Source organism: Rana temporaria, chromosome 1 (genome assembly GCF_905171775.1).
Source record: "Rana temporaria chromosome 1, aRanTem1.1, whole genome shotgun sequence".
NCBI lineage: Eukaryota > Metazoa > Chordata > Amphibia > Anura > Ranidae > Rana > Rana temporaria.
Window position 1 is genome coordinate 568,212,786 of NC_053489.1, and position 26,720 is coordinate 568,239,505.

Genomic DNA, 26,720 nt, shown 5'->3' on the forward strand with positions numbered 1-26,720 from the left:
TTTAGGCTGTTACAAATTACCAAATCGAAAAAAGGTTCTCTACCATGCTAACAACCAACCCATTTTATAAAATCTACTAACTAGCAGCTAATGAAACCCAACTAATGAAATTTAAACACCTCTGTATATTGGCTGCCAAAAAATCTAATTAGCATATTGAATTCAGTCCCAGTAGTGGATTCAGAAAAAACTTTGCATAAACTGATGAGGTTAGAAAAATTGTATACCATTGGGCAAAAAAAAAAAAAAAATCTTCAAAACTTGGACTTCCTTTTTAATTCATGCACTCCCACCCAGCTCAAAGAAACAAGTCCCCCCTTCCGACACACAATTATACCTTACAGAAAAATTTTAATTACGGTAACACTGGGTGCACTGGAATTCTCTTAAGTTTCTTATGGGACCTTCCTAGTTTAGACCCATTGTTCTACACTACCAGCACCAGTGTTGTAACGAACGGCGTTTAAATAAACGCCATTAGGTAACGATGGGCCTCCTGAGGGTAACGAGTAATCTATCAGATTACTTTTTCCCTCGCGGCAACGCCGTTCCCATTACTGGGCGGCGTTACCGCAATTACTCATACCTGTGTCAGCACTGCAGCCATCGCCCGTCGGCCATCTATTATTAAAAAAAGCGCGCCTCCTGTGTGTTCCGTGATTGGCGGAACACTAATTTTCCCAGCAGAGCCTCTGTTTCGTGTTCAGCCTATAGCGGATGTCCTCTCATCCGAGGCCGAGGCTGAGGATGAGAAGGCATCCGTGATAGGCTGAACACTAAACAGAGGCTCTGCTGGGAAAATTAGTGTTCCGCCAATCACGGGACACTCAGGACAGGAGGCGCGCTTTTTTTAATAATGGATGGCCGCCGGCTCCCTCTCCCCTCCTCCTCCCTCCCTCACAGTCCGGAGCTGCCAGGAGGAGGCTCCGATTCCACGTGAAAGGGCCGCTATGCTTCCAGCTCAGAACTGCACATGTTGTGTACCATACGATGGATCAATAAAGAGCCAGCCGCTGTCCCTGCAGTACTGAGTCTGAGACAAGTTTTACCTCCCTCACCAGCCCAGATTTGCTCCCGAGTCCCGCGGACACTCGGCAGTCATATGACCAGTGGTGGGCAGGACTGTCCGGATGATTGATACACAGGGACAGGGCTCTTGGGGAGAAGGCTGCTTGATTAATATGACGGGCTGAAGTCTGACGGGTGCTGGAGCCTGGAAGAGGGAAGCCTACAGGAGAGACATGTGCTGTGTTGCTGCTGCTGTCCAGAGAGGGAGAGTCGAATCCCGGAGCTTCTGGTGAGTGTCACCCAATCACCACAACACCCTGCAATGCCCAGCCTGCATCAGTAACCACTGTTCACACCCCTCTATTGTGTACAGTCACACCTGATACCCTTCACACCTGATACCCTGATACACTCCATTATATCCTGTGTACACTCATCATACCCTGCACACACCCATTACACATGCTACCCTACAGACCAATGCACAGCCACCCACTCCCTGCAGAGTCCTGACACCACCCAACACTCACCATTACACCCTATTATACCCTGCATACACTAATCACAACCCAACATACCCTGCCAACACCTCTCACCACAGACCCCTCCCTACTATACTCTGCATACACCAGTCACATAAGTTAATATAAACATATTTGATATTAAAGATGTTATAGAACGTAATTGCATTGTAGAATATTAAAAAAAAATCTCAGTTACTTTTCCGAGTAACTAGTTACTTTACTAATAAAGTAACTGAGTCACTAACTCAATTACTTTTTCGGGCAAGTAACTTGTAATTGTAACTAGTTACTTTTTTAAAGGAAGATGAACAACACTGACCAGCACTCAGTCAGATTGTATCATTTTCCAAAATAGAAATCATCTGTAAACTTCTAACTGGATTGTCTTACCCTATCCTTGATAGCTAGATGGGCAGCAATGGTGACAACCAAAGTTTTCAGGGTTGATACAGTCTTATGTTGTTATAATGATGTCATATCTTTTCTATACATACATTTTGTATACCAACAGATTCCAGACCAGTGATCTCTCTGGAATTTGTTAAAAATAGGATTCCTCAGTTATATGTCTTTGCACTTACTAATGCCTGCAGTTGAATTTGAATTTATATATATGTGTGTGTGTATATATATATATCACACACACACACACATACACACACACACACACATGCAGATGAAACTCGAAAAATTTGAATATCGTGCAAAAGTACATTAATTTCACTAATGCAAGTAAAAGGTGAAACTAATATATGAGATAGACTCATTACATGCAAAGCAAGATAGTTAAAGCTGTGATATGTCATAATTGTGATGATTATGGCTTACAGCTCATGAAAACCCCAAATCCACAAGCTCAGAAAATTAGAATATTGTGAAAAGGTGCAATATTCTAGGCTCAAAGTGTCCCACTTTAATCAGCTAATTAAGCTTAACACCTGCAAAGGGTTCCTAAATGGTCTCTCAGTCTGGTTCAGTAGAAATCACAATCATGGGAAAGACTGCTGACCTGACAGTTGTGCAAAAAGCCATCATTGACACCCTCCATAAGGAGGGAAAGCCTCAAAGGGTAATTGCAAAAGAAGTTGAATGCTCCCAAAGTGCTGTATCAAAGCACATTAACTACTACCCCACCGCGCCATAGCGAAAATACTGCCACAGCACGGTGGAGTTTTTCCGGGACGACGTTCCTGGGACGTCCTCCCAGAATCCTTCACTCGCGCGCCCCCTGGGGAATCATCTGTGAGCGTCGGGTCTAGAAGACCCGGCGCATCACAGATCGCGGTAAATCGCCGCTGATAGCGGCGGTTTACCACGTGATCGCTCCGTCAAATGACGGAGCGATCACTTGTAAACAAACCGGCGTCATGTCATGACGCCGGTTCCTCCCTCTCCTCTCTGTACCGATCGGTACAGTGTGAGAGGAGAGGGGGGAGAGCGGCAGCAGCAGCAGCTGCTGTGGGATGGATCTGTGACACATGCAGTCACAGATCCATCCCTCCCTCCCTGTGCAATACTCTGCAATTAACCCCTCATACTCTGCAATACCCCCATACCCCCCATACTCTGCAATTAACCCCTCATACTCTGCAATACCCCCATACCCCCCATACTCTGCAATTAACCCCCCATACTCTGAAATTAACCCCCCATACTCTGAAATTAACCCCCCCATACTCTGAAATTAACCCCCCAATACTCTGCAATAACCCCCCCATACTCTGCAATAACCCCCCCATACTCTGCAATAACCCCCCCCCATACTCTGCAATAACCCCCCCCATACTCTGCAATAACCCCCCCCATACTCCGCAATACCACCCAATACTCCGCAATACCTGCTAATATGACAGAAACAAGATTTTTTTTTTTTTTTTTACAGAATTTTCAGTGTTTTTTCTTTTATAGCGCAAAAAATAAAAATCGCAGAGGTGATCAAATACCACCAAAAGAAAGCTATATTTGTGGGAAAAAAGGGACAAAAATTTCAGATGGGCACAATGTTGTATGACTGAGTAATTGTCATTCAAATTGTGAGAGCACCGAAAGCTGAAAATTGGTCTGGTGAGGAAGGGGGTTTAAGTGCCCAGTGGTCAAGAGGTTAATATAAAGTTATGTGGAAGGGAAAAGTGTGGAAGAAAAAAGGTGCACAAGCAGCAGAGATGACCGCAGCCTGGAGAGGATTGTCAGGAAAAGGCCATTCAGAAGTGTTGGGGAATTTCACAAGGAGTGGACTGGGGCTGGAGTCAGTGCATCAAGAGCCACCACACACAGACGGATCCTGGACATGGGCTTCAAATGTTGTATTCCTCTTGTCCAGCCACTCCTGAACAACAAACAATGTCAGAAGCGTCTTACCTGGGCTAAAGAAAAACACACCTGGTCTGGTGCTCAGTGGTCCAAAGTCCTCTTTTCTGATGAGAGCAAATTTTGCATCTCATTTGGAAACCAAGGACCCAGAGTATGGAGGAAGAATGGAGAGGCACACACTGCAAGATGCTTGAAGTCCAGTGTGAAGTTTCCACAATCTGTGTTGATTTGGGGAGCCATGTCATCTGCTGGTGTTGGTCCACTGTGCTTCATTAAGTCCAGGGTCAAAGCAGCCGTCTACCAGGAGATTTTAGAGCACTTCATGCTTCCTTCCGCAGGTGAGCTCTATGGGGATGCTGACTTCATTTTCCAGCAGGACTTGGCACCTGCCCACACTAAAAAGCACCAAAACCTGGTTCAATGACCGTTGGATTACTGTGCTTGATTTGCCAGCAAACTAGTCTGACCTGAACCCCATAGAGAATCTATGGGGCATTGCCAAGAGAAAGATGAGAGACATAAGACCCAACAATGCAGAAGAGCTGAAGGCCGCTATTGAAGCATCCTGGTCTTCCATAACACCTCAGCAGTGCCACAGGCTGATAGCTTCCATGCCACACCACATTGAGGCAGTAATTGCTGCAAAAGGGGCCCAAACCAAGTACTGAATACATTTGCATGCTTATACTTTTCAGAGGTCCGATATTGTTCTATGTACAATCCTTGTTTTATTGATTGCATGTAATATTCTAATTTTCTGAGATTTTGGATTTGGGCTTTTCATGAGCTGTAAGCCATAATCACCACAATTATGACAAATCACGGCTTGAACTATTTTGCTTTGCATGTAATGAGTCTATCTCATATATTACTTTCACCTTTTAAGTTGCATTAGTGAAATAAATGAACTTTTGCACAATATTCTAATTTTTTCAAGTTTCATATATATATATATATATATATATATATATATATATATATATATATATATATTTTATTCTTCCTTCTTCCTGGATGTGCAATTTGCCTCCCCCAATTTTGTGCAATCACTGCTGTACTATTTTTCAATTTTCTATTCTATTCTGTATTTGTATCGCTAAGATTTTTTACAGTCTATCTTTTTGTGGAACCCACAACAACAACAATAAAAAAACAAGAAAACAACCAACAGACACTTTTAGGCCCCTTTCACATTGAGGAGTTTTTCAGGCGGTACAGCGCTAAAAATAGCGCTGCTATCCCGCCTGAAAAACTCCTTCACTGCAGACTCAATGTGAAAGCCCGAGGGCTTTCACACTGAGGCGATGCGCTGGCGGGAGACAAACAAATCTCCTGTCAGCAGCATCTTTGGAGCGGTAAGGGATCGGTAAGCGGTTCACCGCTCCTTCCCATTGAAAACAATAGGAAACCGCGGCAATACCGCCCGCAATGCGCCTCTATAGAGGCGCATTGCGGGCGGTATCAACCCTTTATCAGCCGCTAGCGGGGGTTAATACCGCACCGCTAGCGGCTGATACCCGCGGCAATTCCGGCGGTATAGCCAGGGCCGGACTTACCATTGGGCTTGACTGGGCTCAAGCCCAGGGGCCCCACCCAATAGGCCCCCCAGGGCCCCGGACGGCAACCCCCCTTTTTTTTATTTATTTTTTGTAAAAAAATGTTTTTTTTATATATTTTTTATTTTTTTATATATATATATATATATATATATATATATATATATATATATATATATATATATATATTTTATTATTATTATTAAAGGACCCAGGGGTCTCCAGGGCCCCCGGATGGCAACCCACCTTTTTTATTTTTTTATAAAAAAAATTACATTTTATATATATATATATATATATATATATATATATATATATTTTTTTTTTTTTTTTTTATTAAAGGGCTCAGAGGTCCCCAGGGCCCCATGTGGCAACCCCCCTTTTTTTATTTTTTTTATAAATGTTTATTTTTTTATTTTTGTTTATTTTTTTTATTTTTTATTAAAAGGCCCAGAGGTTCCCAGGGGCCCAGAGGTCCCCAGGGCCCTGGATGGCAACCTCCCTTTTTTTATGTATTTTTTATAAATGTTTTTTTTTTATTATTAAAGGGCCCAGAGGTTTATTTTTTCTTTTTATTAAAAGGCCCAGAGGTCCCCAGGGCCCCGGATGGCTATCCCCCTTTTTATATATATATATACATATATATATATATATATATATATATATATATATATATATATATATATATATATATATATGTTTTCTTCTTTATTTCTTCTTTTTTTTGTAAAGGCCCCCCCGCTTCTCAATTTGCGGCAGCCCCCACGCTTCTCAATTTCAGGCGGCAGCACCCCCACCCCCCCTAGGTTCTCTGCTTCAGGGGGCCCATGCCTTAAGCTGTGCAAGGGGCCCCAAAATTCCTGATGGCGGCCCTGCGCATACCTCCCAACACGCACGGATTCTGTGGGACTTTCCCGCACAGACAGCTTCTTCCCGCAGTACTGCAAAAGGGTTAATTTTCCCGCACTGCAAGAGGAGGCAGCACGGAAGCAGGAGGAACCGGAGTGGTGTGTGGAGGACTGTGGCTGCTGAAGGGAAGAAAGCCGACAGCCGGGCTAATGACAGTCTGTGGCCCCGGCTGTTGGCACAGGTGAGAGGCACTCCCCCCCTCAACAACTGCAAAATTCCCCCCCGCTCAACAACTTTAATGCGCTCCCCCCCGCTCAACAACTTCAATTCGCCCACTCCACAACTTCGATCCCCCCCCAATTCTCGGCTCCAGGGGGCCCCTTCAACACTCAAGCCCAGGGGCCCCCACCACCCTAAGTCCTGCCCTGGGTATAGCACCACTATTTTTAGCGGCGTTATACCGCCACCGCAGCTCCTGCCTCAGTCTGAAAGGGGCCTTACTTACTTTCCTTGAAATGGGTAGGGGGGTATTCTAAAATGTCATACAGAATCAACATACTTTTCTCTCTGTGTTGATTTAAACCATAACATACCCAGAAAACACTGAGCATTGAAAGCATATGGAAAGAATTTTCAGAAAACATTGTATCAGGGATACTGTAGACCTTGTGTTATGTATGAAAATTCTAATGATAATTTGTAATTGTCATTAGAATTTTCATACATAACACAAGGTCTACAGTATTTTGATGCCTAAGGCACTGGATGGCAAACTGAGCTGAGCAAGGTCACAGAGAACTGACATAGGAATCACACATAATGTAGAAGCGGAGTTTAAAAATAGTCAAACCGGTAATTAACATCTAGTCTAGTGAAATGTGGAGATAAAATCCTGTGTGGTTTTGTGAATCCACTGACAAATTCATGAGTCTAACATAATGGAACATTTGAACCATGTAGTTTAAAAAACAAGAATATGCTTTGAAAAGGTAAATTATTCTTCAAACTGAATATATATATATATATATCATATTTTTGTAAATATTTTATTATATCTTTTCATGTGACAACACTGAAATTACACTTTGCTACAATGTAAAGTAGTGAGTGCACAGCTTGTATTACAGTGTACATTTGCTGTCTCCTCAAATTAACTCAACACACTACTATCCCTTCCAAAAGTGAAGGGGGGTATGGGCTTTCCAGATCCTGTAAGATACTATGAGGCTTCTCTTCTTACCAGAATAATGGAGTGGTGTGTAATGTCCGACCCTAAACTTTGGATAGACCTAGAACAAGCGACAGTGGATTCTGCATTAGCGGGGTTACCCTGGTCCCCTAGGCAAACTTGCCCTACAACAATTACTATGCACCCTACGATTGGGACAACTTTACGGTTAGCTAACCATCTGATGCTGCCTACTCTATCTCCATCCCCAAGTCTCCTTGCCCCGTTGTTGGGGTGCCATGCATTCTTGCCAGGCCTGACTGACCCGAAAACTACGATGCTACGTTGGCAGAACATTTTTAGACATCTACATTTTGCGGTGGCTAATAAGCTTATGTCCAAACGAGAATTGGAAGCCTGCTTTCATATGAATTTAGACAGCAAAACCTACGGTAACTTATGCTACCCGAACAGATCTGTTTAGATGGGTCTCAGCTTCCTCACTCCCTCTTCCATTTTTCACTCTCCTGACAAACCAAGGTGACATTTGCGGACTTCTCTCGCAGATTACCTTCTCTCAAACTCAGAAAGACAAAATTATACTATTTACGCATAAAGCTTCTCTTGCAAGCAAAAATAGAGAAAAAAGTGTTTGGACAGCCGCACTCCAAAAAAAACTTTTGGTTGCCATTATTAATAAAAATTGGATAAAAGCACTACAAGCCACAGCAAGAATAGGTTACACAGCCGACGCGTTTCGCACTAATGCTTAGTGCTTAGTCATAGCTTAGTCATTGCTGACTAAGCTTAGCTATGACTAAGCACTAAGCATTAATGCGAAATGCGTCGGCTGTGTATCCTTTTCTTGCTGTGACTTGTAGTGCTTTTATCCAATTTTTATTAATAAAGGCAACCAAAAGTTTTTTTTGGAGTGCAGCTGTCCAAACACTTTTTTCTCTATTTTAGCTTCATGCATTGCCAGCACCCTTGGTTTCTGCGAGGAGACTAATCATCAAGTACATCCACCTGTAGCGGTTACTCCCTTTCCCTATCTTCTCTTGCAAGCAGATAACAGGAAGGAGGTTATAAGCTTCTCACACGGTGGTATAGAACCCCCGCTAAGCTACATAGGATCTATCCCCAAGTTTTTGGGATGTGTTGGTGCTGTGGAGAATCTGTGGGAATCCTTTTGCATATCTTCTGGGAATGCCTGAAATTAAACAGCTTTTGGTCCGAGGTAGAATTTACGATTCAAACACTGTGGGTCTGCGAGTGCACGCGGGTCCGCTGGTCTGCGAGTGCACGTAGGTCTGCGAGTACCTGTGTAATGTCTTGTTGAGTACCTGTGTATCGTCTTGTTGAGTACCTGTGTATTGTCTTGTTGAGTACCTGTGTAATGTCTTGTTGAATAGTAGCGTCAGTAAGCTAGTTGTTAGGTAATTTGGACAGGGTATCTCTAATCCTCATTAAATTAATAGGCAAGATGCCCGGCGAGTGTGGCGAGGTGACTCGGTGTACATCTTGCGGCATGTATGCGTTCTTGATCATCTGATCGAGGGAGATTACTGCTGTGCAAAATGTAAGAACATTGTTTCCCTAGAAGCCCAGGTTCTGAATCTAGGGAAGCAACTGTCAGCACTGGGAAGACCCTCCACACTAAAGGAGAGCCGGAAATGTACCCAGCAGGTGATGGCAGGGGCCAGCACAGAGGTGGGGGGAGACAAAGAGGTGCAGGCACTAGAAAATAGTAGATGTGTGACAGTCAGGAAGGGTAGAGGGGCAAGTGCCAGGGAGGCAGATCCAGGGCTGGAGCATCCCAATAAGTATGCTCCATTTAGTGACATTGGTGAAACCAGTCAGGGACCGGCACTGCTGGAGCTGAGGGACTCTCCTAGCTGCCAGGGAAAGAATCCTCCACTGAGAGTGGGGAGGGAGCGAAGGGAAAGGAAAGGCAGATTCTGGTGGTAGGGGACTCAATTCTTAGAAGGACAGAGAGGGCAATCTGTAACTAAGACCTGAAGCGCCGAACTGTATGTTGTCTACCGGGTGCTCGGGTTCGGCACATCACGGATCTGGTGGACAGATTACTGGGAGGGGCTGGGGAAGATCCAGCTGTCATGGCGCACGTTGGCACCAATGACAAAGTCAGAGGCAGATGGAGTGTCCTAAAGAATGATTTTAGGGACTTGGGAGCTAAATTGAGGAAAGGGACCTCCAAGGTAGTATTCTCAGGAATACTACTGGAACATCGAACCACACCAGAAAGGCAGAGGGAGATTAGGGAAGTAATCCACACACAGCTGATCACAGCCTAACAACAGCTGACAAGGCTTAGCTGGATAATCAGTCAGTGTTAGTTCAGTGAGGGAGTAGGACGCTTCCCGACGAGTCTGCTCTCTCCAGGGACCAGACAGATAGCCAGCTAGACACCGCAGACAGGCAGGCAGGCTCCTACAATCTTTGCTGCATGAATCAACTTGCAGCCCATAGGACCGGCTCCTTCCTTCCCTTCGTGGGCCCCTCTCTTCAGGTAAGACCCTGTCTTTCAGGGCCATCTTTCCACCCCCAGGAATCGCTAGTGACCGTCCTTTTCAGGACAGCCACTCCAGCGATCCAAATTGCGGCTGTTTACCTTCTCTTAGAGCCGCATGCACCCCAATCAGTCACCCATAATCACCCCGGCCACCCGCCGCGCATAGCAGCGCTTTTTTATGGCGATCTGCGGCTCTTTCCCGCATCCGCGCCAGACCAGGCCTTATTCGCGGCCACCGCAATTAGGAAAGACCGCGGCTTTAGCCGCGGCCTAGCGGCGCGCCGCAAAAAGGAGCACTGACAGCCTGGAAATTTTCCTGGAATTGTCAGGGATCATCCCCCTATCCCTGGAGGATCCCATCCTCCCCTGGATTAACAACCAGCTCATACCCACCAAGCCAAACAGCCCCCAAACCTGAGGCCTGTGGCCCGGTCGGCAGCCATCTTGGTACTCCTCAGCTACAGTGACACCCTTCTTCCCCCCCCCCATTCCAAACAGTACTTGATCCAGGGTTTCGTCCGATCGCCTTTCAGAGATCAGGAAGGAATTTTTTTCCCTGCGGCAGCAAATTGGCTTAGCACTGCCAGGGTCTTTTTGCCTTCCTCTGGACCAAGGCCAAGCGAGAGGATTCAGCGAATCTTCCCTCTATTGCAATTAATCCCCCCCCCCCCCCCCCCGGTGACTGGCAACAATGGTTAAACTGCGATACTCTGCAGAAACGATTTGGGGTCTGAGACAATTCGCAACAGTATTACCAGCCGTCACCAAAAAGGCCTTAAAAATAGACCAACTTTTGAGATTCGATCGACGATCGACCATCAAAAATTTCAACCATTTAACCCAGCTCAAGCACATATCATGTGCTTTGATCAACACAAGATCGGCAGTAAAACACCGATCAGAAATCCACGATTTCTTACTACAAAACGATCTAGACTGCCTCTTTATCACAGAAAGCTGGCTTTCAGACGACTGCAACACCATTCTTGGAGAATTGGTGTCAGAAAATTATCGAATTATAACGGAAAACAGAATAGGGCAAAGAGGAGGAGGCCTGGCGGTGATCCATAAGTTTCATATTGCAATCACTAAGCCGGTCCTTCAAAATCCTCTTCCATTTATGGAAACCCTTACTCTTCAACTTCAAACTTCCCCCCAGGAGACTGTTCACATTCACCTCTAATATAGGCCACCTGGGCCAAAATCGCAGCTTCTACCATCATTAACAGAGTTCATTTCCACTTATACCCTTAACAGAAAACACCTTTTGCTGCTCGGGGACTTCAATCTGTGGGCCAACTCCTCACAGGATCCCATTGCGGACACCTGCATCAATCACCTGGAAGGATTAGGGCTACAGCAACTTATATGCGGACCCACGCATGCTTCAGGTCACACACTCGACCTAATTTTCAGACAAAATCTGAAAATAAACATTTTGGGAAATGAACCTTTGCCATGGACAGACCACCATGCAATTAGTTTCATAATTTCCAAAATTCCACCAGTTATAAAAGCACCCAAGCCGGTGACAATACACTGGGCTAGATCTCAGAAGAAGCTCCATTCGGAACTCTTCAAATCTACCTTGGGAAACCGAATCGAAACTATTCATCCTCAGTTAACAGCCTCAGATACACTGGATGCCATAAATGCAGCTCTGCTACAATCAGCCGACTTAGTTGCACCGAAACGCAAAGTCCGCATCCGGAAAAAAAAGTCTGGCTGGTTCAACAACCAGCTGTCCCTACTGAAGCAAGAGCGCAGAAGGGCGGAAGCCGCCTGGAAAAGAAGCCCTTCAGAAGATCACCTCATCATCTACAAAGCAATAACAACACAATATCATAAAGAAATCTTCAAAGCCAAGAAACATCATTTTTCTATGACGATTAACAGCGCCATGAACCGCCCCCGAGAACTCTTCAAGATGGTCACCCAGACCATGAATCCGGGATGTCTTGAAGTCCCCAATTCAGACACCCAAGAGTTCTGTAATGAACTATCGGATTTCTTCATCGACAAAATCGAAAGAATCCGGGTAAGTATTCTGCAAAATAATACCCCCCTCAGCCCCCTCTTCAATCAACTACAAAACACCAACAGAAACCTTCTACAATCAACTAAGTTCACTCTGGAACCCATCTCCATCGATACCACCAAAAATATCATTGGTGCGTTGCGGAACAGCACAGCACAGCACCCAATGACATCATTCCCACCAAACTGCTGAAGGAATGTGCCGACATTCTGGCGCCTCCCATCACACAGCATATAAATCAGTCATTTAAGGAAGGCATAGTGCCATCCCTGCTGAAAGAGGGCACAATCCAGCCCATCTTGAAAAAACCTAACTTGGATCCCAAGGACCCAACTCACCGCCGCCCCATAACAGGCCTAAATATTCTCTCCAAGATAATGGAGAAAATAGTGGTACAACAGCTGCAACAGCATCTGGATACCCATAATCTACTGGATCCATTACAATCAGGCTTCCGTCCCGGACACGGGACAGAAACGGCCTTACTCAAAATATGGGACGATGCCCTCGAGGCCGCAGACGAGGGAGAATCCTGTCTCCTGGTTCTGCTAGACCTAAGCGCAGCCTTTGACACAGTAGACCACAAAATGTTACTGATGCGACTGGCCGAGGTAGCCAGAATCGCAGAAGGTGATTTACCATGGTTTTCCTCCTTTCTTGAAAACCGATCACAAACAGTGAAACTGGGATCTTTCACGTCGGAAAAACGCACGGTGCCATGTGGAGTCCCCCAAGGATCCCCCCTGTCACCGGTACTGTTCAACATCTATCTTCGCCCTCTCTTTGATATTATCAGTAGCCAAGAACTACTTTATCACTCTTATGCAGACGATACGCAATTGTATTTTCGCATCTGCAACAAAAAGGATCATCATCTCAGTTTAGAGAAATGTCTCTCTTCGATAGAAAACTGGATGACTAAGAGTTATCTTAAACTCAACAGTTCCAAAACAGAACTTCTTATGTTTCACGCCAGCCGAAAGAGTCAACTGGCAACAACCTGGACACCGCCGCCCATTCTGGGCCAAATCATCAGCCCTAGCTCCAAAGTCAAAAGTCTAGGAGTCATTTTTGACACCTTCATGACAATGGACGCACAAATAGGGTCAGTAGTCAGCGGATCGCACCATTTGTTGCGCCTACTACGCAGACTTATTCCATTTATCCCCAAAGAAGACGTAGCAGTCGTGGTGGGAACAATCGTGAATTCCAGACTGGACTATGCAAATGCCCTTTACCTCGGGCTCCCAAAGTACCAAATCGCTTGTCTGCAAGTCGTACAGAATACGGCCGCCAGACTGGTGACTGGGAAAAGGACATGGGAATCAATCTCACCTTCACTGAGAACCCTTCACTGGCTGCCAGTAAAAGACAGAATTGTATTTAAAGCACTCTGCCTGACACATAAGTGCATCCATGGGAAGGCTCCACAATATCTTTGCGACAAGATAGAACCTCACAATACTAATCGCGTTCTGCGATCCACTGACCAAAATATGGTCAAGGTGCCAAAAACCAAATACAAGTCCAAAGGAGAAAGAAGGTTTGCTTTTCAAGGTCCGAGACTATGGAACGCTTTACCAACCAGCATTCGGTTGGAGGAAAACCACCTGACTTTCAGAAGACAGATTAAAACTCTGCTCTTTTGATGTCATGAGACACGAAACATCAAGCGCCCAGAGGCGATTCAGTTCGCATGTGCCGCGCTATATAAGTTTTTCATTCATTCATTCATTCAAATAAGTGGCCGAAGAGCTGGTGTAGTAAAGAGGGGTTTGGGTTCCTGGAGGACTGGGCCGACTTCTCAGTCGATATCCAGTACTATAGAAGGCACGGACTGCACCTAAATGAGGAGGGTGCAAATCCGCTGGGAATAAGGATGGCCAAAAAGTTAGAGGGGTTTTTAAACTAGGCGACGGGGGGGAGGGTCCAGAGATAGAGATAGTCAGTGAGGAACATATTCAAGAGGGTAGTATTAGGGGCATTAGTGGTAGGGTAACCAAAGCACATAAACCCAAGGTAAGTAGAGTAGCAGGTCCTAGTTGCAATCTCGGAACACCCAAGAGGATAGTATGTGACCGGTCAAAATATATTAATGCAGTAAAGTGTTTGTTCACCAATGCCAGAAGTCTGCCAAGCAAAATAGGTGAGTTGGAAGCTCTGGTGCATCAGGAGAGCTATAATGTAATTGGTATTGCTGAAACTTGGCTTCATTCCTCACATGACTGGGCTATCAATATTCCTGGCTATGCACTCTTTCGGAAAGACAGGGTAAAAAGGAAAGGTGGAGGGGTCTGTCTCTATGTGAGAAGGGATCTTAAAGCGAGTGTGAAAGAGGACATGGTGGATGGAGAGTGTGATGAGTCTGAAGCATTATGGGTGGATCTGCATACATATGTGCATAGTTCAAAGTTAATCATTGGAGTTTGTTATAGACCACCCAATGTTAATGAGGAGGTGGTAACTCAGCTCCTTGCACAGATGGAAAGGGCTGCAACAGTGATAATAATGGGGGATTTTAACTACCCAGAAATTAACTGGAGTAGTGGCACTGCTGGGAAAGTTAAAGGGCAACAATTTATAAACCTATTGCAGAAAAATGTTATGGTCCAGTTTATTGAGGCCCCAACTAGGAATGATGGTCTGTTGGACCTGGTAATCTCAAACCATGCAGAGCGTATTACTAATGTTCAGATAAAAGAATACCTGGGTAGCAGTGACCATAACATGATTTCATTTGTTAGCTGTAAGCAAAACACACATACGGGAAAGATAAAAACACTTAATTTCAAGAGAGCACATTTTCCAAGGATGAGGGCTGCTCTCCAGGACTGGGAGAGAATATTGGCATCAATGGGCACAGAACAGAAATGGAAATTCCTTAAAAAGACTGTTTGTGAACTCACTGCAAAGTATATTACCATGGGCAATAAGTTTAAAAGGCTAAAAATAAAACCTTTGCGGCTCACAGCCAAAGTTAAAAAAGCTATAAACTATAAGAAAAGAGCTTTTAAAAAATATAAAAATGAAGGAACACTAGTGTCGTTTAAATGTTACAAAGAATATAACAGGATATGTAAAAAGGAAATCAAGGATGCAAAAATTCTAAATAAACGACAGATTGCAAAACATAGTAGGACAAACCCCAATAAATTCTTCAAATATATTAATAGTAAAACGTTCACGTTTGAGCATGTAGGCACTTTACAAAATAATCTAGAGTGGGTGACTGGGGACAAAGAGAAGGCTAATTTATTAAATATTTTCTTCAGCTCCTTGTATACAAATGAGCATGGGGGAGCTCATGTCCATAATAGGGGTGGTAGTGACAAAGCCCCAAATGATACACAATGGCTCAAAAGTGATATGGTCCAGAAATATTTAGACAGAATAAAGGTGGATAAAGCACCTGGGCCTGATGGCATTCACCCACGGATCCAAAAAGAATTGAGCTCTGTAATTTCAAAGCCACTGTATCTAATATTTAGGGACACATTAATGACAGAAATGGTACCACTGGATTGGCGCAGGGCCAATTTAGTGCCCATATTTAAAAAGGGAACAAAGTCTTTACCAAGTAACTATAGACCTGTTAGTTTAACTTCTATAGCTGGGAAGATACTGGAGAGATTAATAAAAGACCACATAGACGAGTTCTTGCTGGAAATAAACTATTTAAGCAACAGACAGCATGGATTCATGAAAGACAGGAGTTGTCAGACAAACCTGATTTCTTTTTATGAAAAGGTAAGTATAACCTTGGACAGAAGCGTGGCTGTGGACGTGGTATACCTGGATTTTGCAAAAGCATTTGATACAGTTCCCCACATGGCTCATGTGTAAGGTAAAGTCTACAGGATTGGATATATCAGTTTGTAAATGGATAGAAAACTGGCTAAAAGACAGAATTTACAGAGTAGTGGTTAATGATTCTTACTCTGAATGGTCTAAGGTTAAACAGTGGTGTACCCCAAGGTTCAGTGCTGGGACCCTTACTTTTTAATATCTTTATAAATGATATTGGGTCTGAGATCAAAAGTAACATTTCTGTCTTTGCAGATGACACCAAGCTATGCAGTGGAATAACGTCCTTGCAGGATGTCTCCAATTTACAAGCCAACCTCAATGCTCTGTCTAATTGGGCGACTAAGTGGCAGATGAGGTTTAATGTTGATCAATGTAAAGTTATGCACTTGGGGGCTAAGAATATGCATGTGTCATACATACTAGGGGGAGTATAACTGGAGGGATCCGTAGTGGAGAAGGATCTGGGGGTTTTGGTAGATCATAAGCTCAATAATGGCATGCAATGCCAAGCTGCGGTTTCCAAAGCGAGCAAAGTCCTTTCTTGTATTAAGAGAGGTATGGACTCCAGAGAGAGAGAGATCAGTTTGCCCCTGTACAAATCATTAGTAAGACTTCATCTGGAATAGTTCAATTTTGGGCTCCGGTTCTCAAGAAGGATATTGGGGAACTGGAGAAAGTGCAGAGAAGGGCAACCAAACTGATAAGAGGCATGGAGGAGCTCAGCTATGAGGAAAGACTAGAGGAACTGAACGGCCAACACTGAGAACAAGGGGGCACTCTTTACGTCTAGAGGAAAAGAGATTTCACCTCCAAATACGGAAAGGTTTCTTCACAGTAAGAGCTGTGAAAATGTGCAATAGACTCCCTGCAGAGGTGGTTCTGGCCAGCTCAGTAAAGATCTTTAAGAAAGGCCTGGATACTTTCCTAAATGTACATAATATAACTGGGCACTAACATTTATAGGTAAAGTTGATCTGGGGAATATCCGATTGCCTCATGGGGGATCATGAAGGAATTTTTTCCCCTGCTGTAGAAAATTGGATCATGCTTTGCTGGGGTTTTTTGCCTTCCTCTGGATCAACTGTGGGTATAGAATTGGGTATATGTGATTGTACGGTATTATTATTATTTTATTTCTTATGGTTGAACTTGATGGACTTGTGTCATTTTTCAACCTGACTAACTATGTAACTATATGTAACGCTGACTGGTGTTTCACTCAATAAAAATCCGTTCGCTTTTCTGCTGAATGACACTCCTCTAACACATTTTATTTACAATTCCTTGCTCTGACATTTACTCACAGCAGCCAAAACGTGGAAGAGTATTTGCCCTCCTACAATTGCCCATTGGCATACCATAACAGCAGATATTCAGGTGATGGAACTCTTACAATGACTCTTACAATGACCTTGAAAGAACAGGAGAAAGGCACTGGAAGCTCTGGACTCCCTATTTCTACTATAGGGATCAGACACCTTTAGCTTCATAGCCTAGTGGAACACTAGAGGGGGATTAGGGGCCATGGGCTGGTCTCACTGCCTCCCACTCCCCCCCCCCCTTTTTTCTCTCTCTCTTATTCCCTTTATTTTTTTTCCTTTGTTTGACCTTTTCATTCTTCTTTATTTTTATTTTTATTTTTCTGGTGTGGTCATGAGAACTGCGATCCTAATCCTTACTATCTTCCTTATGTGAAAATATTAAAATGATTTGGAAATGTGTGGGCAAATTCAGAATAATATCCTACACCATGCTATGATGTAAGTGGTTGGCGATAGTCCATGAGATTGCTGATCTAGCTACCATTGCTGTATTAGCTTATTTGTGAGGTACTGTTATAATTTTTGACAAGGTTTATTCCTGTTGTGATTTATTCACTGCCCTATGTTCATTTTCCAGACTGCAAAATAAAGAATTAAAAAATAAATAAATAACTCACTACACAACCATTAATGTCTAAACCGCTAGCAACAAAAGTGAGTACACCCCTAAGTGAAAATTTTCCAAATTGGGCCCAATTAGCCATTTTCCCTCCCCGGTGTCATGTGACTAGTTAGTGTTACAAGGTCTTAGGTGTGAATGGGGAGCAACTGTGTTAAATTTTGTGTTATTGCTCTCACTCTCTCATACTGGTCACTGGAAGTTCAACATGGCACATGGCAAAGAACTCTCTGAGGATCTGAAAAAATAATTGTTGCTCTACATATAGATGGCCTAGGCTATAAGAAGATTGCCAAGACCCTTAAAACTGAGCTGCAGCACGGTGGCCAAGACCATACAGCGGTTTAACAGGACAGGTTCCACTCAGCACAGGCCTTGCCATGATCGACCAAAGAAGTTGAGTGCACATGCTCAGTGTCATATCCAGAGGTTGTCTTTGGGAAAAAGATGCATTAGTGCTGCCAGCATTGCTGCAGAGTTAGAATGGGGGGGGAGGGGGGTCAGCCTGTCAGTGCTCAGACCATATGCTACACACTGCAACAAATTGGTCTACATGGCTGTCATCCCAGAAGGAAGTCTCTTCTAAAGATGATGCACAAGAAAGCCTGCAAACAGTTTGCTGAAGACAACCAGACTAAAGACATGGATTGCTGGAACCATGTCCTGTGGTCCAATGAGACCAAGATAAACTTATTTGGTGCAGATGGTGTCAAGCGTGTGTGGCGGCAACCAGGTGAGGAGTACAAAGACAAGTGTGTGCCTACAGTCAAGCATGATCGTGGGAGTGTCATGGTCTGGGGCTGCATGAGTGCTGCCGGCACTGAGGAGCTACAGTTTATTGAGGGAACCATGAATGCCAACATGTACTGTGACAAACTGAAGCAGAGCATGATCCCCTCCCTTAGGAGACTGGGCCGCAGGGCAGTATTCCAGCATGATAATGACACTAAACATACCTCCAAGATGACCACTGCCTTGATAAAGAAGCCGAGGGTAAAGGTGCTGGACTGGCCAAGTATGTCTCCCTTGCAGACTTTTGTAAGTTTGCCCACTTACAAAGAAATTAAGGGTCCATAATTTTTATCATAGGTGTATTTTAAAGGATAGAGATAGAATATCAACCAAAAACCTAGAACAAAAGCATTATCCAAATGTTATAAATTGAGTTACAATTCAGTGAGTAAATAAGTATTTGATTCCCTACCAACCAACAAAAATTCTGGCTCCCACAGACTGGCTACAGTATGTGCTTGTGTGGTACACAAATTAGTCCTGTCAATTAACAAGGTGCTCTTAAGGACAACTCGTTATGTATCTAAAAGACACCTGTCCACAGAATCTCTTTATTCCATTCAAACCTCACCATCATGGCAAGACCAAAGAGCTGTCAAAGGACATCGGGGACAATATTGTAGACCTGCACAAGACTGGAATGGGCTACAAGACCATCAGCAAGAAGCTTGGTGAGAAGAGACAGCTGTTGAAGTGATTATTCGCAAATAGAAGAAATACAAAATAACCATCAATCGCCATCGGTCTGGAGCTCCGCGCAAGATTTTGCCTCATGGGGTAAGGATGATCATAAGAAAAGTGAGGGATTAGCCCAGAACTACACGGGAGGAGCTTGTGAATGATCTCAAGGCAGTTGGGATCACAGTCACCAAATAATCCATTGGTAACAGAACACCCCACCATAGATTGAAATCCTGCAGCACCTGAAAGGTCCCCCTCCTCAAGAAGGCACTTGTACAGGCCCCTCTGAAGTTTGCCAATGGACATCTAAATGATTCAGAGAAGGATTGTGAGAAAGTGCTGTGGTCAGATGAGACCAAAATTTAGCTCTTTGGCATTAACTTGACTCACCGTGTTTGGAGGAAGAAAAATATTGACTATGACCCTAAGAACACCATCCCTACAGTCAAGCACGGAGGTGGAAAGATTATGCTTTGGAACTGCTAAAGGAACAGGCTGATTTTGCCACATTCAGGTGCCAATGGACAGGGCCATGTATTGTTAAATCTTGGAAGAGAACCTTCTTCCCTCAGCCAGAGCACTGAAGATGAGTTGTGGATGATTTTTCTAGCATGACAATGACCCAAAACATACCACCATGGCAACAAAAGAGTAGCTAAAGAAGAAGCACATTGAGTTCATGGAGTGGCCTAGCCAGTCTCCAGACCTTAATCCTATAGAAAATGTATGGAGGGGGCTAAAACTTTAAGTTGCCAAGCAGCAGCCAAGAAGCCTAAAGGATTTAGAGAAGATCTTTACAGAAGAGTGGACTAAAATCCCTCCTAAGATGTGTGCAAACCTGGTAAACAACTACAAGAAACGTCTTACCTTTGTGCTTGTATCAGGGACGGTACTTACTGAGGCCGGCTCACCTTTGCGACCCATCGCAGTCCGCCCTCTGGAGTTGAGACAGAGGGGGGAAGGCACAAGGAGGCACCGGTGCCGGAAGCGGGGTGGTAGACTTGGTGCGTTGGTGGTAGCTGAGCAGACGTGGTACACTAATGACAGCTGAGGGTCAGGCAACTACTGCCAGGAAGTTCAGGGTTAGTAAACGGGAACCGAAGACAAGTCCGGGGCACAGGCCGTGGGTCAAGGGCTGGAGAAGGCAGGGAAAGTCCAAAGATACAGGCCAGGGTCAAAGGGCAGGAGACAGCAGCAATCCAAGGTACATAAGCCAAAGGGTCAGAAGTTCCGGGAGAGAAGAGAGTCGTCAGGAAGTCCGGGTCAAGGCAAGGAGATGTGGCAACAGGTAAACACACTAAAGCTGATGACAAACCAGCAACCTGTCCAGGGGAAGCTGCTGGTTTAAATAGGGGCGTCAGGCCTCTAATTGGCCCCAGGGCTGCCGCGTGCGTAGCGCGCAATTCGCGCACAGGCATGTGCCGTAGCGCAATTCTACCGCGCATGTGCGCGAATCTGTCCGAAGTAGAACTGGTACCCTGACAGCTTGCCAAGAAGAGTTTCCCCACCAAGTACTAAGTCATGTTGTTCCTGGGGATCAAATACTTATTTTACTCACTGAACAGCAACTCAATATATAACATTTGTATTGTGTTTTTTCTTGATTTTTGGTTGATATTCTGTCTGTATCATTTAAAATACACCTATGATAAAAATGATAGACCCTTCATTTGTTTGTAAGTGGGCAAACTTAGATGACTGGTTCAACTAATATTGACCAATCAGAACTCACTTTACTAAAGACTGCCATACTTGGAACTGATTCTTGCAATGAGCTGTGCCCTTCATCACTATCCTGCTCAAAAGAAGTTGATTGTTCAATCGTCTTTTCGCTAAGGAGGCGGGTTGAAAATTGTTGGTGGAACAGTGGCTGAACCCAATTAGATGCAACCACAATTTCAGAGCTCTTTCCAGTTTTCCAGCCTCATGATGGAGTTTTACTACCAAAGGCTGCAAAAAGTGATCAATATATTTGCCAACCCTGGAAGTAACCGAATCAATGCCACTTCTGATCGGCCTCCCAGGGGGGCAAACAGGATCCTTATGCACCTATGGAAGGTAATAGATCACTGGCACACTAGGGGCTACTGTGATCAAAAAGGTCTTCTCCTTTTTGGAAATCATTTTTCTTCGATGGCCCTCCTATAGCAAACCTATAAGCTCCTTTTTAAATTTAAATGTGGGATTCCCCTTTAAAGGGACGTTTGTTTCCGGGGCAGATAATAACCTCAACATTTCTGTCTTAACATTATGAATGTACAGAAGATCAAATAGAAAATATTGTTTCAGCAAACAATACGAGTTGTAATGTCACCTACAGCAGACTATATGCACAACAAGAAACAAGTGAAAGTTGTAGGCACAGGCCAGGCCACCACGAAAGGCTTCTGGGAATTAAGGGGTTATAGTAGATGCCTCCAGCTCACCTTACTATCAGCTTGCAATAGTGTCTTCCCTCTAGCCTTGGAGGGGACCACTGTTACCTACCAGGTCCAGCTACAATGTTGCTGTACCCCAGTCTGGCCACATCCTGCAGCTGCAGAGTGCTGCATGTCATTCACAGCACCCACTGTGCAGACATGGAAAGTGGGTCACCTCAGTTAGATGTAGGGACCTGTAGCTGGAAAATATTAAAGCATTTTGCAAAGTCATCAGGCACCTCATCCCAGCACAGGAGGGAGGACTCATCCTTGGCATAGGTCTACATGGTTTACAAATTTAGTACTAATAATAAAGAGTTAAAATAATGATAATACATTGATCACTGTAGACATCTATAGGCCAGAAGTATGAACACCACAACACAGACAAAAATCTGGCAGGTGTTTTTAATCTTCTCCTACACTATCTGAACCCAAAAAAATTTTACTTTAATTATTCCTTAATCCGTTTTAGGCCCCTTACACACCAGGGTGGGAGGTGTGGTTGCGGTATAGTGCCCCTATTTTTAGTGGCGATATACCGCCGGAATTGCGGTGGTATTCGGCCACTAGCGGTGCGGTTTTAACCCCCGCTAACGGCCAAAAACGGGTTAATATCACCCGCAATGCGCCTCTGCAGAGGCGCATTGCCGGCGGTATAGCCGCGGTGACCCATTATTTTCAATGGGAAGGAGCGGTGGAGGAGCAGTAAACACACCACTCCAAAGATGCTGCTGGCAGGACATTTGCAGCGGTCCTGCCAGCGCATCGCCTCAGTGTGAAAGCACTCAGGCTTCCACACTGAGACTGCAGGGCAGGAGTTTTTCAGGCGGTAATTAGGCGCTATTTTTAGCGCTAAACCGCCTGAAAAACTCCTCAGTGTGAAAGAGGTCTTATGCTTATCTGGGTGAATCTGCTCTGTCCCAAGAACCATGATGACCTTTGAGATGTGGTACACTGACCCAGAACTATCCTGATAACTAGCTATACATTATTCTAAGTATACTTATTTATCAGTATTTTATGCTGTTCTCTTTGTCTCTGTTTTGTTTGGTATTGGTTGTTAAATTCTGATCTGGTCTTTTCTTGAAACTAAAAAATAAGAGAGGTAGCATCTGAAAGCCCCCTGGCCTGATGTAATGACACTTTCAGTAGAATTGCTCCATTAGTTGTGCCTGTCACATCTGTGCTAACTATTTAGGAACCATTTTTCTTTCCAAATGTCTGCAGTTTGTATCTGAGAGATCTATGACTAAATAGCTCACAATAAGTTATTAGTCTTGCAAAAAAACAAGTCAGTTTTGTTTTTCAGTGTATTGTATTCAATATAGTTACACTATTTCATATAAAGTTAGGCTTTAGAGGAACTAGAATTTCCCTTTAAAGGAAACACAGAGAAATAGGATTTTTAAATATAGCTTACCTGTAAAATCCTTTTCTTGGAGTACATCACGGGACACAGAGCCTGAGTTAATCATCCCCTATATAACCCCTTCCATATGGAGAGCACCTCAGTTTTGTAGCAAAGCATTAAGTGTCCAACGTTTTAATCCCGAAGAGGGGCGGGAGCTCTGTGTCCCGTGATGTACTCCAAGAAAGGGATTTTACAGGTAAGCTGTATTTAAAAATCCTATTTTATTGTTCATACATCACAGGACACAGAGCCAGAGGTAATTACCGTATTTATCGGCGTATAACACGCACAGGCATATAACACGCACTCTAACTTTAAGAGGGAAGTTTCAGGAAAAAAAACTTCCACGGCCCCCTGCGTATAACACGCAGGTACAGTTTACCCTCTATCTTCAGGGTAAAAAAGTGAGTGTTATACGCCAATAAATACAGTACTTAGTGGGATGTCCCATAGCAATGCTTAAATTGAAGGTAGGGAGACACAGATCACAGTACACTACGCCCGAAGGCGGCATCCTCTTGCCCTCTCACATTTACCTGATAGAATTTAGTGAATGTATGGACCGAAGACCAAGTAGCAGACTTGCAGATCTGAGCCATTTAGGCCTGGTGATGCACTGCCCATTAAGCACCAACTGCTCTAGTCGAGTGCGCTTTCACCTGAAAAGGAGGAATCTGCTTTTCTAAAGTATAGGCCTGAATAATGACTTGTCAAATCCAACTCGCAATAGTGAATTTCAACGCTGCCTGGCCCTTCCTTGGGCCCTGTGGCAGAATAAATAGACAATCAGTCTTTCGTATCTAGAAACAAAGCCACGCCAAGAGATTCTAAATAAATAAATTTCATTCAGGGTATGGTATAAATCAAGTCCATAGAATGCAATAATCAGCAAATGTCTCCAGATGAAAGTGAAGTTCATGCAGATATAAGGTCCTGGAAACTCACACCACCCAAAGTGACAGGTATTGTATTACTAAAGTGATCCCTTCACCGAAAATGTAAGGCCGCTTACCAGAGGGCAAGCTTTCTATGCAGTCGGCTATAGCCCAGCCACGGCCTTTGTGGACTCTCAGGAATACAGGGGGAGACAGGTCATAGCAGACTCCCAAAGTATTACGCATACAGCATACCTTATAACCAGTGAGAGCTCAACCACAACTTCCGCAGCACACCCGTCATCAACCGCGACGGATGTGCCGAATAGAAGGGCCGGTTAAATAGGGAAGGGGATGGGCGGGAGGGACACGTGAAGCTGTGACGTAATCACGTCTGACGTCGCGCAGCAACACCACAAACGTAGCACCAAAGCTACCATCCTAGAGCTTAGGGAACGCCCATTCCTTTCAAAGCTGTAAGCATAGAAGGACATCCAGCATCATGTGACCGCGTACGTCACATGTATTGCGGTCCTTTAAGGGATTTGCATGCCAAGGAGACACAGACCTATCGTATGTAATTACAGCTCATCTACTATTCTTTATTAAAGGGCATATCAGTACTAGAATAGTACCACTAACCATAATAACAAGTATGGATCACAGGAAAAGCAAAAAGAAGAGAGGTAAAGACAACTTGGGTGAGCCAAAGCACAGTGATGCCAGCGGTCCACGCCAATGCGCCACTGAAGGAACCCGGGCGCAGGACAAAGGGGGCACCCCCACACATACACAACCAACCCACCCTGTGAGGAGAAGGAAAGGAGGAGGTGACAGGGATGTCCCATAAAACGCACCCACCGGAGCTTGCATGGCCTAGAAGGCAAGCACCCACCCGGGGAGAACCCAAACAGGAACGCGCCAGGCCATAAAAAGGGGGCCACCCCGTAATCGGAGGTGGCCCACGTGCACCAGGTGGGAGAGATGGAAACCCACCCCGGAGACACACCATACCCAGCACGAGCCAAATCAAGATAAGGAATAAGAGAATAATACAATTTCGATATATTACTAATGATGACATTTAGATATTAGCACACAATTAAAAATAATCGCATAAAAGAGTGGGAATAACTGAATCACACCCATATAACAATAACTACACATACCTATGTTGTTGTCACAGAACACACAAACCTAGAAAATAGAACACAAGAATGTGAAGATGTAATCATTCTTTTTCACATCCTCCTGAGGCAAAGCCTTCCAGGAAGGGTCTAAAGCTTATTTGCTCATTCAATCCAGGAGGTATAGTGGCCCCAAGATCCGCAATCCAGCGGGTTTCCCGCTGGAGAAGCACCTTGTTCCAGTCTCCCTCCCTGGAATTAGGATGAATCATGTCCAGGATCAGAAACTGGATCCTAGGAAACTTTCCTTTATGTTGTTGAATCACATGTCTCCCCAATGTGTCACAACCTATGGTGAATGAAAGTAAACCACAACTGCGGTAGATTGAATTACTTTAGAGGAAACAGTACATTTCTCTGTGCAGTATGACATTCAGTATTGGGCCCCAGGCGTCACTCTTAATCTTTGGGCTTTGTTCGATCCTCGTGGAAGTTCACGCACCATCGCACTGTTATGGTTTTAATGTTTTCTATATTTGTATAAATTGAATAAAATTCTATTTTTATCATTTTGAGTTGTTGCCCTTAAAGTCCCAGTTGGGGGGTTCTTCATTTTCTCCATATGGGAGGGGTTATATAGGGGAGGAACTCGCCTTGTAATTAGGGTTGCCAGTGCCCAATCACGATGTGGTGTACGCGGCATTAGAGGTGCCTCTTCTCTTTTATTCCCTGTAAAAAAAATGCTTTGATATACAAGTGCTTTGGATTACAAGCATGTTTCTGGAACGAATTATGCTTGCAAACCAAGGTTTTACTGTAGTAGAAATAACTGAAATACAATTTAAAAATAAATGAGCATATGATTTAATATTTTTGACCTTAGATATGTATTAAAATTAAGACCTTTATGTGAACATAGCTGAGCACTGAACCAAACAAAACATTCAATACTCATGATGCATTAGGAGTTTTCTTTTTATGTTCTGCACTGTGCAGGCTGTGGGGTCACATACCGGACTGAATATCTCCATTGCTAGGAAAGTGGGTAATTATGTTTACTAGTTGTATTGATAGAATTTCATATCTGAATTTTGCATTCCATTTTTGGGCCAGATTCTCAAAAGAGATACAACGGCGTATCTCCAGATATGCCGTCGTATCTCTGAGTTGTGCCGTCGTATCTATGCGCCTGATTCATAGAATTGGTTACGCATAGATTTCTATTAGATCCGACCAGCGTAAGTCTCTTACGCCGTCGGATCGTAACTGCATATTTACGCTGGCCGCTAGGGGCGTGTACGCTAATATGTAAATCAGCTACATACGCAAATTTACGAATGTACGCCCGGCCGACGCAGTACAGATACGCCGTTTACGTTAGGCTGTTGCCGGCGTAAAGTTACCCCTGCTCTATGGTGGCATACATGCGGCGTACCAATGTCAAGTATGGACGTCGTTCCCGCGTTGAATTTTTAATTTTTTACGTCGTTTGCGTAAGTCGTCCGTGAATGGGGCTGGACGTCATTTACGTTCACGTCGAAACCAATACGTCCTTGCGGCGTACTTTGGAGCAATGCACACTGGGATATTCCACGGACGGCGCATGCGCCGTTCATGAAAAACGTCAATCACTTCGGGTCACAAGTTATTAACATAAAACATGCCCCCCTGTTCCAA